This window comes from Octodon degus, unplaced genomic scaffold (genome assembly GCF_000260255.1).
Source record: "Octodon degus isolate 3935 unplaced genomic scaffold, OctDeg1.0 scaffold00031, whole genome shotgun sequence".
Taxonomy (NCBI): Eukaryota; Metazoa; Chordata; class Mammalia; order Rodentia; family Octodontidae; genus Octodon; species Octodon degus.
Window position 1 is genome coordinate 14,878,473 of NW_004524607.1, and position 12,823 is coordinate 14,891,295.

Below are 12,823 nucleotides of genomic sequence, written 5' to 3' on the forward strand. Positions count from 1 at the left end.
TTATATATATATTCAAACTAAATTTCTTTTAATTTTTAGTAAACATATATATGTTTACTAAAGTTGATGTCCTTTACAAAATCTTCAAATAGTGATACAGTGTTTTGAGAACAGTATAGGGTCTCACTACGTATATTGGACTGCTAGTGATTCTCCTGTTTTCAGCCTCCCAAGCACTGGAATTACAGGCGAGTGCCACCATGCCCAGCCTCAATCACCATCTCAGTGAGCTCCATGGACCGGGCCGGCACAGCCTGCCGGCTATCGAACCTTGGCTACTGCGTTCTGCCTAAACAGGCACTTTAGTCCACTGAACTTTCAGGCCGGCCCTAAATTTTTAAAAAATATTACCAAAAAAAGACATAATGTTACTTATACGTTCTGGCTCAAGTACAAAGTGCTAAATTATCATGGCCCTGATTCAACATGGCTGAGTCCCCAAAACAACAGCTTATCTTCCCAAAGACCACTTCCACCTTTCTTTCCCACTCCAGCCCTGGATACAACTTCCTTTTTCCTGTGCACACAAGGGAGGCTCCAATCAGCTCCTATGTGTCACTGAACCCGCCCTTCAAACTCTACCCCTAGCAAAAGTCCCTTAAGTCTCATCCTTCCTGTCTCAGGTTAGAGGAGCTGCCCATCTCTGTGCCCTCGATCCTCTCCATGTCTTCAGAGTTAATAAAGCACCTCCCACCCCTCTTATTTCTGCTTCTCTGTTCCACCGCCACATTGCCACTGATAAAATCTAACAGTTATGAATTTTCCTAAAAATATTGTGCCTCTCTTATCTCCTTGTCCTTCCCACTTTCTGAAGCAGTTCTGAAAGTTCTCTTTCCTTAGTGTCTTTAGTTGCTGTGATTGTTGCTTCAATGTTGTGAATCAGTTCACAATGTTTCCCTTTCATGGTCATTTTGACTTTGACACAGAGCCAGAGGTCACATGGTTCTGTTATAGGTAGCTGAGTTAGATAGAAATGTTATAGGCAGACCAAAGGGCTAGGCTCTCAAAAGACCCAGTATGGAAGGAAACATACCTTACAACTGTGGCAGAGACAGGGAGTTCTGCTGTGGGCCAGAGTTCAAGACGAAAAGATTAAACAAATGTGGCCATATACCTCCCAGGGATAGCCATCAGGGATTGATATTCTAAATAGGTATTAATCATCTGGGAAAAAGGTAGGAAGAGTTACTAACCCATCCCTACATGAAAGCCTGTGTCCTGTATCCATGCCTGCTTGCTGTGTGACTTGCTTCCCCATTTGATCCCAGATTTAATTTTACCTGAGCAATTGTACTTATAATGTTATTGGTTGAACACAGTTTTTGGTCCCCCCTCATGTGTGAGTTTCCATGTTTTCCACCTTAAACCTACCTCACACCTACTAGTTTTGCCCTATAAAAATCTCTAGAAAAGGCAGATTCCTTAGAAACCCACTCAGGCCCCCTTCTATCCCTCTCTCAGACAGAAGCTTTATTTCCTCAAATAAATATATTCTGCTCTTAACCTCCATTGTTTCTAAACTTCATTTGTCAGTTTTAGAGAACACAAACTCATCCTAGGTATTTTTCAGTTTGGGAGTTTCATTCCATTGTATCAGTTCCAAATCCTGTGAATCAAGTGCATGAGCCTACACCATTTTCTCTATAACATGCCTGCCTCTGTAGTGGATGTCATTTAGCAGCAGCATTGACCACAGTTTTGATCACATATCACAAAGATACAAAAGAGGACTCCCAGAAGTCCTTAAGAAGCTAGCAGAAGGATAAGTGTATTTCAAGACAGGAAATATTTTGAAGCAGATTAATGGCAACATTCCTTATATTGTAATAAAGTTTTTAAAATTTAAATACCATACATTTTCATCAGTCCCTACAGGTTGATACTTTACCAAGTTATTGCTGTATTATATTACTTACATTGTAAATATTGGCACATTTTAAATTTTTATATACTATATACCAGAAGTATAGTGGACAATAATTCTTAAATACCTATGTGTATATCTCTTAATTATGACATAGGGGAAAAATTATCTTGGTGGATGAAACTCCTGACCTGAAAGATACCTGCAATGAATTCGTGTTCTCTAAAATTGAACAATGAATTTTAGGAACAAATGGAGGTTATGAGCAGAATTTATTTATTGGGAGAAAGAAAGCTTCTGTCCAAGAGAGAGACAGGATGAGTAGATGGCTCAGTAGAATAAGCACTTGCCTGGCAACCTCAGGGTCCTGAGTTCAATCCCCAGTACCACAATAAATAAATAAATAAATAAATAGGGACAGAAGGGGGCCCTGAGCATGTGGTCCCTGGAAGCTGTCTCTTCCAGGGATTTTTATAGAGTAAAACCATGCAGTGAAGCAGGTGGAGAGCATGGGAACTCACTTAGATGGGCATGAGGTGGGACAAAACTATGGTCAACCAATGAGCTTACAAGCACCATTGCTCAAGTAAAATTGATTAAATCCAATACCAAATGGTGAAGCATGTCATGTAGTAAGCAGGTCTCTTCCTGTTGGGGGTTCGGTTATTGACTCATTTGGGTTCTTTCAAGGTGATTGATACCTATTTAGAACATCAATCACTGATGTCCATCCTTAGGGAAGTATGTAACTGTATTTGTTTCCCCTTTTGTCTTGAGGTCTGTCCCAAAGCAGGAGTATCTGTCTCTTCCAAAGTTGCAAAGTCAGGGCCAGGGAGATAGCTCAGTAGACTAAGCAATTACCTGACAAGCACAGGGTCCTGAGTACAACCCCCCCGTACTGTAAATAGATAGATAAATAAATAAATAAACAAACGAAGTTGCAAAGTCACCTTGTCTTCATTGTTGTCTCCTTGAGGGCTTGTCCTTGTCTGTTTATCTAATTTAGCTGCCTACAACAATTACCTAAGAAAAAGAATCTTTTATGGAGAAATCTTAGTGGAATATCATTAGCTCTAACTCAAATATTGCTCAATATACAAATTTTATTTTTTTAATTACTGGCAAAATCTTAAAGCACTTTATTATAGGAGGAATATGTATTATTATAGAAAAATATTTTTATAGATTTTGAAAATAACTACCTGTTCTAGATAAAAAGTATCCCAAGTTCCATCTACCAGGACTAATCACTTTTATTGTTTTGAGTTACTTCTTAAAATCTTACTTACTACATGTGTTTTACATAGTCTACTACACACACACACACACACACACACACACACACATATTCACATAAGGGTTAGATTTCAAAGGAATTCAGATGAAAATACTGATGAAAAAGAATTAGGTGGTACATGTATACCACAGATAGTTTGCAAATATTTCCTAATTTAAAAATTAAATGTTTCCAGTCACTCAGCATACACTTAAAGTAAATCATTAGTCAAAATCCTTGACTATGAAAAAATGCCTTTGTGTTGCTCAATTCAACTCTGCATTGGACAAAGGGTGGTGGGATAATCCTCTTGACAGATTATCACAATCGTTTAAATATTTCTGTCATTATTAGCAAATGCTACAATAGAAAAGAGCCTGACGTTATTTTAAGTGATAAGCAAGAATGACAAGCAATTTTATATGAACTGTGGATATGGAACAGGGTTCAAAGAACAAATATACACTAGCTGAGATAAGAGTGGATGAAGATGAGAAACTGCTGCCAAGAACTGTGAAGGCTGAGCTTATAGCCCATGCTACAGAAACCAGATGACAATATACAACCCAACTGGACTCCTAAGGTCAGAATACAAGCTAGATAAAAGCCTTGTCTGTAATAGGATAATATTCACTGTGTTAGGCAGGTGAACATGCAGTGCTTCTCCAATATCAGAAGGAAAGTAAGGTTTGATGTTGCTTCCTGTTTGGAGAAGCAGCACCCAGGCCTGCACAACATGGCATCTCACTTAAGAAGCAGAACACAGAATCTGTTTTATTCTCTGTGAAGCACAGCTCCCAGAACTCACACACAAAGCTAAGACTCAGAGCAATACCCTATGCCAAGAACTAAACAAAAGCAGGACAGTTTCCTATTCAGTTTAATGTGCTCAATCATGACTGCCAGTGTGTCCAACAGCCCCATCCTAAAGAGGCAGAAGTCAAGTCACATCCAGTAACAAATTTCCACTCATCCATTTAAAAAAGTAATAACCTTCCACTTCATAGAGCAGCATTCAAAGGGAACCATATCTCCTTAATTATCAGTCCAGAAAAAAATAGGCTGGTGGAAAAATCACAACACTTTATCCTGAAAGAACCAGTCCATCTTCAAATATGTCTCACATGATTTATATAAAATTTCCCTCAACATGTCCCTACAGCTGGCTGGGATTTTATCTTGATGGCTAACCTAGTGAAGCCATCCTGAAATATCCCATCCTAGACTGTAAAACAATTCAACGAATACTACCAAAAACTGGCTCACCAGACATCCTTTCCAGGCCTTCCAAGTCACATGCCACACAGCCAGGTAAACAAAACACAAGAGAACTTGTCTATTCCCTATGGCCCTTTCCAATTCTCAGTAAAGCAATTCATCACAAAGAGAGTGCCACAACACACAGGAGGCTTGATCCTGTCACTAACCCAACAGCACTGGAACCTCAGGAATGAGAGGAATGCAAAGCTGTTCCAAGGAAAAGGGATGCTTTCTTAGGCATTAAATGACAAGGAAAATCAATGGTCAGGGACACTGGACTACTCTGCCAGAAACCTCTCTTTCCTAACACCTAATGAAATCTCAAGTTACTTTGATATTCATTTCCTATACTTGTTTATTCTCACTTTTGGCTTAAGTATTTTATACATAGCATACATCTGTATGTATTATTCAAATGTGGAAGCAATCATGATAACTACTAAAGAATATTATGCACTGACACAACTGACACAAGAGTGTGAATGTCTCTGCTTTGCCACAGAAGCCTACCACATTGCAAATCAAAATATCAGTGTGAGGTTGTCCTAAGAATTCCCTTCACCACCCTGAAGTGGAAGTACAACTTCACCTCCCTCTGGGGGCTCTCTATTTGAAGCCCCACTTACGGTGCTACCTCCACCATGTGGAAGTTTTCTGACCTGATTTCTGTAGGAGTTTGTGGCCTTCCTTTCAGAAGTTTTCCATGGCAGCATCTTTAATTAACAAAAATGTTAATCTTAGCAATAAAAAAATATATTACTTTCTAAATATGCAATGAAAACTAGAGTTAGGCATCAAATACTAAGCAGACAAAGGTACACATTTTCCAGTAAAGTCTAACTTAGCATGCAGTACAGTCACATCTTATTTTGAAAAAGAAAAAAGCTATTCTTTTTAGAATTGAAGCTATAAAACTGAAATATTTCAGCCAAAGCAATTTATAAATATATAACACACTATTATGGCTTATTTCCAGATAACCTCATCCTCCCAAAGAGTCATGTACTCATACATGGGGCTTCTGGGAAGATTGATCATGAGTGTGTGATATTGCATTATTCCACTGATAGATTTATAGCCAGGTATGATGTTGAAAGGTAAAGCCTGGTGTGAAGAGGATGGTCACTGTGGGTACAACCTGAATTGGTATAGATCCCTCCTCATCCCTTGATGGCTGGTGTTTCTTGTCTACCACACTATGAATTTTTTCTCCATTGCTCTACCCTTCTGCTTTCCTGCCCTGCCTTGAACCAAGATCACTATGCACTAAAGCTACTATGAACTATAAGCAAAATAAACCTCTCCTCCTTTAACTCATGTGTATAGGGCATTTTATCCAAGCAACACGAAAGTAACTAAGACAAATATGATGAACGGAAATGGCACAGCCACTCTGGAAAACAGATCAGCAGTTTCTTATAAAAATGGACATGCAATTACTATACAATCCAGCAACTGTACTCTTGGGCATTTAACCCAGAGAAATAAAATATTATATCCAGGCAAAAATTTGTATATAAATGTTCACAGCTGCTTTATTAGTAATAACCCAAAACTGGAAATACTAAGATGTCCTCCCATGGACAAATAGTTAAATAAAGCATGGTAGTTCCATGTTGTATAACACTCCTTAGCAATAAAAACGTGTTGATAAACACAACTTACATGAATTCCAAGGGAAATATAATAGTTGAAAAAGCAAATCTGAGAACTGTTATAATGCTGTAACATTTCTGAAATGACAAAATTGAAGAAGCAGAAACAAGATACACTAGTGCAATGGAATAGGGGTTGGTGATCCACAGAAGTTGGTCTGTGAGTCTACACAGGGACAGATCCTTATGTAACTGGAACTATTATATATGATAAGGAACATGGAGCCAACTCCTGAGGTGAGTTTGCAGTTAAATGGGCATCGGTACATGCACAAGTAAATAGTACACATGGAGAAAGGTAAAAAAATCTAAATACATTTATTGATAAAATAAAAGGTCATTTTTAAAGGGAAAACTAAAAAGGGGGTGAAAAACATATCAAAGTGAAAAATAAAGATGATGTGCAATATAATAACTATTGTTAATTTCCTACCATCTTGTTTTGAAGTTCTGTATCATTTTTATTTTCTCTTAAAAAATATTCTACAAAAAGAAATGAGACTCCAGAACTGAAATTTTTTAAGTTTAGCTATGTTAATTTTTAAATCTAGCTATATTAATTTTATTTTGGGACCTGTATTTCCTACATGTATGTTGTAATTATGCATTCACTTTTAAAAAATATTTATTTATATGCAGTACCAAAGATCAAACCCGGTCCTTGCACTTGCAAGACAGGTACTTAAGACTGCCGAGCTATGTCCTCGGCCCCCTATTTATGTATCCTTGCTGTATTGTACCTCAAAAATTTTCCAGAATAAGATACATATAAATAAATCATCAATGTTTGGTCTGTGATTATTTAAGATGTAAAAAAGCCAGTTTTTAATGTACTATACAAATAAGAAATAAAATATAATGAAGAATTAGTACCTCAATAAAAGTGACAAAATTCTTTATATACACAAAAAAATCCACATAAAATATAATTTCTAAAATTTCCTTTTTTTCTTATCCCATAGCCAAATATTAAAGCAAAATCAAGAAGAAAAAAAAAGATATTACTTTATGACCCTGGACTAATTCATACAGTTAATCCAATTGTCTCTGAATTACATGTCCAGGAGAACTGGAAGACATATCAGTATTTCTCGCTTCCATTGAGTATTGCCAGATGTGGGCATAATGGCACTCTGATAAACTGAGGCAGAAATATCACAAGTTCTGCCTATACAACATAGCAACTTAGAAAGACACCTGTCTCAAAATAAAAAAAGTTTGAGATTGTAACTCAGTGTTAAGGCCCTGGTTAAATCCCCAGCATTGAAAATGAGAAGTAGTGAAGGATGCAAAGGAAAAGAAAGAGATGAGGAGGGAGAGGAGGAGGAATAAGAATAAGAAGATAAAGAAGAGAAGATGATGGAAAAGAAGAGGATGAGGAGAGAAGAGGAAGAAGAGGAACATGAGGAAGGAAGAAGAGGAAAGGAAGATGAAGTAAAGAGGAAAAGAGAAGGAAGAGAATGATGGAGGCAGCAGTAAAACCTTGGGTTGTAAGTAACTTGTTCTGCAAGTGTTCCACAAGACAACAAACATTTCTAATGACTTTTTTTTTTTTTTTTTTTTTTTTTTGTGGTCCTGGGGATTGAAGTCAGGCCCTTGCACTTGCCAGGCAAGCCCTTATTCCACTGAGCTATCTCCCCAGTCCTCTAATAACTTCCAACTTGGTAAACAAGCAATGTCTTGCAGTATGAGTAGCATATGATGCCAAATGTCACAGGATCACAACTGCGTCCCCTGCAGGCCTGTAGATCATCTCCCAGTAGGAGGGATGTGTGAAGGAGACCTCATCTGCAGAAAAGAGGAGGAGAAAAACGCAGAGCAATTGTTCATTTCAAATGGGATTGTGTCAACACAGTTTTTTTTTAATTTAAAAATAAATAAGACTATGGAGATGTGCCAAATGGAAAACACTGCAAAATTTTGCAAAAAAAGCACCGCCAGAATAAGGCTGTAGCTGTGAGGGCTATGCATATGTTTAACAACAATGCAATGCCACAGTTTGCTCAGTTCCACAAAACGCTCACAAGGCAAAAGCAAGTGTAACTGGATAGGTTCCTTGTTGCACACAAAGAAAAAGATCCCACTTCACCAATAGAAAACAATGTCTCTTCCAGAAGGCAGACGAGTGAGTGGTGTCACTTGGCATATGACACGAAATAACCATGACTCTAGGATCGGGAAAGGGCTGAAGGACACAAGCCTCTGACCCCGTATTTTGGGAAGTGAGCAGAGAATGGAAGCTGAAGATGGATATCAAACCATGGAAGACAGCACTGAAAAGAAAGAAGTAGAAAAGAAAAAATGCTCCTGAGTTAATCAGGTTCTTGCTGATACCGCCAAGCAAGTGGACTTCTGGTTTGGGGATGCAAATTTTCATAGGGACAGATTTCTTCAAGAGCAGATAGAGAAAGCTAGAGATAGATATGTTGACGTCTCCCTTCTAGTATCTTTTAACAAAATGAAAAAGTTGCCTACTGATGCCTGAGCACTGAAAAGTTCAGCTGCTGTTGAGTTGGACTTAGAAGGCACCAGAATCAGGAAAAAAAAAAAAAAAAAAAAAAAAAAAAAGCCTCTGGGTAAAAGACCAAAGGATGAGGATGAGCACACTTTGTATATGGAATTACTTCCTAAAAATGTTAATCACAGCTGGACTGAAAGAGTATTTGGTAAATGTGGCAATGTTGTATGTATAAGTACACCACATTATAAATCTATGGGGGACAAAAAGGGATTTGCCTTTGTGGAATCTGAAGTAAAAAGAACAGGCTATAAAAACTACTGAGTTTCTTAACAACCCGCCAGAAGAAGCACCAAGAAAACCTGTCATATTTCCTAAAACAGTGAAAAACAAGTCCATTTCCAGCTTAAGAGTAGTTGAAGGGGAAAAAAGGGGGGGTGAGTGAAGAAAGTAGACAATATGCAGGGAAAGGAGGTGAGTATGGACACAAGCAATGAGAGTATATGCAAAGTGAAAAGAAGTAGGACGGGCTCCAAGGGCTCTGAAACGGAAAGTGCAGAACCCCAAAAGCAAACCAAGAAAAAGAAAAAGTGAGACAGAATTGATGAGTTCGGCTTAAGTGATGAAAGACCCACAAAGAAAAAGAAAAGCAGCTCTGCAGATGCTGAAGGCCTGGCTCCCAAGTCAAAAGTTAGGAAAACAACTCTCAGACACACAGAGATTTAGAATTCTCTACAGAAGAGGAAAATATTAGAGAGGTCTCTAATTAAAAGCCAAGAAGAAGCACAAAAAAACCATAAAGAAAGACATAAAATGGGAGAAGTCATACCTTTTCAGGTCCTATCCAAGAATGAATGGGTGGATTTAAAAGAGGAGTATTTGGCACTGCAAAAAGCCAGCATGGCTTCTTCAAAAAAGACAATATCCCAAATGAAATCAGAATCAGAAATGGAAACAGATGGTACAGTGCCTAGTAGGGTTGCAGTGAAGAATGGAGAAGCCAGTGGTCTGGAGCATCACTCTCAGGAGAAGGTGAGCCCGCCAGGGACACAATTTGTGAGTGGAGTCATCGTGAAGATCAGTAGCTCAGGACCTCTGCCTGGCCAGCAGCAAGTCCAGGATATGCTAGCAGTAATCTCAGAAGTTGTGTATGTTGACCTGCTAGGAGTCATGCTAGATTTAAAATTCCAGAGGCAGCTCAGGCACTAATGAATGTCCACATTGAGATTAAAAAGAAGCACAACTGGAAACTCAAGGTCCTTTCTGGTGATCATGAATAGAGATACTAGCAGAAGATTCTGGTAGATAGACAAGCCAAGCTCAATCAGTTGTGGGAGAAGAAGAAAGACACAGAAAAGTTAATCACAAAAGCTAAAAAGATTAGACTGGAAAAGACCCAACAAGCAGGTAAGCACATTCACTTTTCCAAATATGACCGAAGAGTGGGGCTCACCTATGGTTCACTGTGTCCTGGATGTCGTTTGACTACAGCAGCACCATAAAGAATTTTTATAAAATCTGCACTTAATGAAAGAAAATACTTTAGCTCCTCAGCTTGTAATTAAGACTTTTTTTTAAGAGTTGAGTCCATTGTATACCAGCTTTTCATTAAACACTTTATTTGTTGAAACTGTGTCAACCGCAAGTTTGTTTTTTTTAAATGACTTTGTACATGCATTTTGAATATGATTTCTGATTTTGGTTTTATTTGTGAAAGCAGTACATCATTATGAAATTAAATACTTCATGTAGCATCAAAAAAGAAAGAAAGAAAAGAAAAGAAAAGAATGATTCTGGGCTGCCAGATGGCTCAGGGCACTTGCTTAGGCAGACCCAGGGACCAGGGTTTGATCCCCAGTCCCCTGCCAGCCCAGCCCCCAGGGCACACTAGATTGAGACTGGGCGTGGTAGCATCTGCCTATAATCCCAGCGGCTGAAAACAGGAGGATCACTAGAGTTTAATCTGTGTAGTGAGACCCTGTAGAACCTGTACTAAATACATTTTTTAAAAAAATGATTCTACTGGTGATAGTGAAAATCATCCTACACAAGAATCCTCTTTTCCCCTCTCCCTCACACAAGCCATGCATGTTTTTAAAAGTTAAATGCAAGTTAATTAAATTTTCTATCTTCTTTATTATTTTGTATTATACTATAATATGATGATAATCATATATGAATACTTTAGGGTTGTGGAATGAATCATCTGAGTTTCCATTATTTCTTATGGGGAAATTCACTGTAATATTCAAGTGCTTTGGATTACAAGCATATTTCCAAAACAAAATGTGTTGGCAAAACCACATTTTACTGAGTTGCCCAAATGTCAGTCTGAAATTGAAGTGCTGCGTGTCAATCCACATTGACTGCAAATCACACAACACAGGCAGCTTCACCTACCAAATCAATACTATCAACATGGAAAGAGGTAATGACTTATATCAGAATTACTTAGACATTCAGCCCACTTAATGCTACAGTATCAGTTTTCTAAAGTTACAAAAAAAACTTTTTAAATTAACAATTTCCCCAATGTAGTATTTTAGCTATAATAGCTCTATCACTGTTCTCATAACTTTCTTGCATTTTTGATATAATAAGACTAACTTTATTCTAGAGATGTTTATGGTAGGAATTTCTTTACAACTTAAAAACAAATTAATAAATCCCTGTTACTAATATGAGGGACATCACTCATTACTTATCAGCCTCTATTATCAATCACTTGCTCCTGAAGGGTGACAGAAAGAAACCAAATGGTTAGCAAAGGCTACAAATCTAGCATCAACTACCATCATCCCTCGCCCTTAAGGAAGCAACTATTTACTCAGAGGAGATTAGATGAAATTCCCTCTTTCATGGAGAAAAGTAATGTAACACATGCCTCATTAACAGACAAAAATGGCAATAACTTAGCTATTTTAATCAGAGAAGTAAGTTTAATCCTTCAAAAATTTACAAAATCTAACTCCATAAAAGGTTTATTCTTCTGTTGTTGGTTTTAAAACAGAAGTTTATGCACTTCAGTAGTTTGCAACAAATTATTTTTTCTGCATACAAAATAATCAATATGACAGGTAAGCAGAGAAACCTATTTTCTTGGCAACTGTCCAAACCAGTACCTTCAGGTGTGCTTCTAATTCTCTCCTTTACTATGCTGGTTTGGCCATACATAGTTGGCAAGTTTATGTTAGTTGAGGGGGAAAAATGTGAGCATTTTGAATGAAACAAAATAGATAGTGACCAGGCAGAACAAAATTCCCAGTAGCTGACAGAGCTATTTAATATTATATGTGTGTTGTTAACCAAATATTTACTGTAGTTTAAACTTCAGTAAGTTACTCACTCCTATGTTAAACATAAATTCTCAGCATAAAAATGTCTTAGAGCAAAAGATAATGGAAGTAAAATGCAATCTACTTTATTCTGATTTGACTGGTGATTTGCTGACAAGGCTAGCAACTATGGTCATCTGCAAACATCCTTGTGAGGCGGCATCTTTTCCTGCCCCAAGATTAGTGACAGTGCAACTTTTAGCAACCAAGTACCCAAATTACAGCCCAAAACCCAATTATTTATCACAAAGTGCCAACATCACAATTAAATCTGAATACTGAGGGTTTAGTTTAGAAAAAGCAATTCACAAATTAACATCTTTTGTCTTAAAAGAAAAAAACAGTAATATATGTGCCACTAGTTCCCTACCACTGCCCTAGAGTTTCTGCTATCCATCTCTTCCCTCCCCTTTCTCAGAAGACATCCCTCCACGCAAACAAACAACAACCCAAATAAGCCCTGCAGCTATCCATGGTCTTGCCCTGACTACTCACTCTACCCAGCCCAAACTTGCCCATGCTTCACATCCTAACCTCTTCCTCCCTCTCCAGACTCAATGGGAAAGGAGCCCCTGGTTTTTTGTTAGAGCTCCATGCTCCTTCAATTACTTCCTTTTTCTCCTTGACATTTTCATCCTTCCTCTTCTTTAGGCAGGACCCTGTACAATCCTTATTCATTTTAAACTCTCCTTACCCAGCCTCACTTCACATCCTCCTAGCTACTGCAGGACTTGGCCCACCTACTAACACAGAATTATCTACAGAACATTGCTGGTCTCTACCTCACTCTCCCATTCTCTGTCCATCCCATAAGAGTGACTGTCCAGTAGCATCTCTCAGCATCCTTGCCTACATTACTGAAAGCCTCTTTATTGCTAAATCTAGCAGACACTTGAGGACAAGCTTCCATGACCTCCCTGTGACATCTGATGCACTAGTGCTTCCCTTATGAAATGTTTTTTTGTTTGTTTGTTT

The 12,823-nt window shown here is 38.0% G+C and overlaps 1 protein-coding gene and 1 pseudogene across 2 annotated transcripts in view; one reads left to right on the top strand and one right to left on the bottom strand.

Annotated features, from left to right (window-relative positions):
• Nucleotides 1-12,823, bottom strand: part of Sdk1 (sidekick cell adhesion molecule 1) — a 986,062-nt gene that overhangs the window by 768,874 nt on the left and 204,365 nt on the right. The window lies entirely within an intron of this gene.
• Nucleotides 8,289-10,015, top strand: LOC101562021 (annotated as a pseudogene).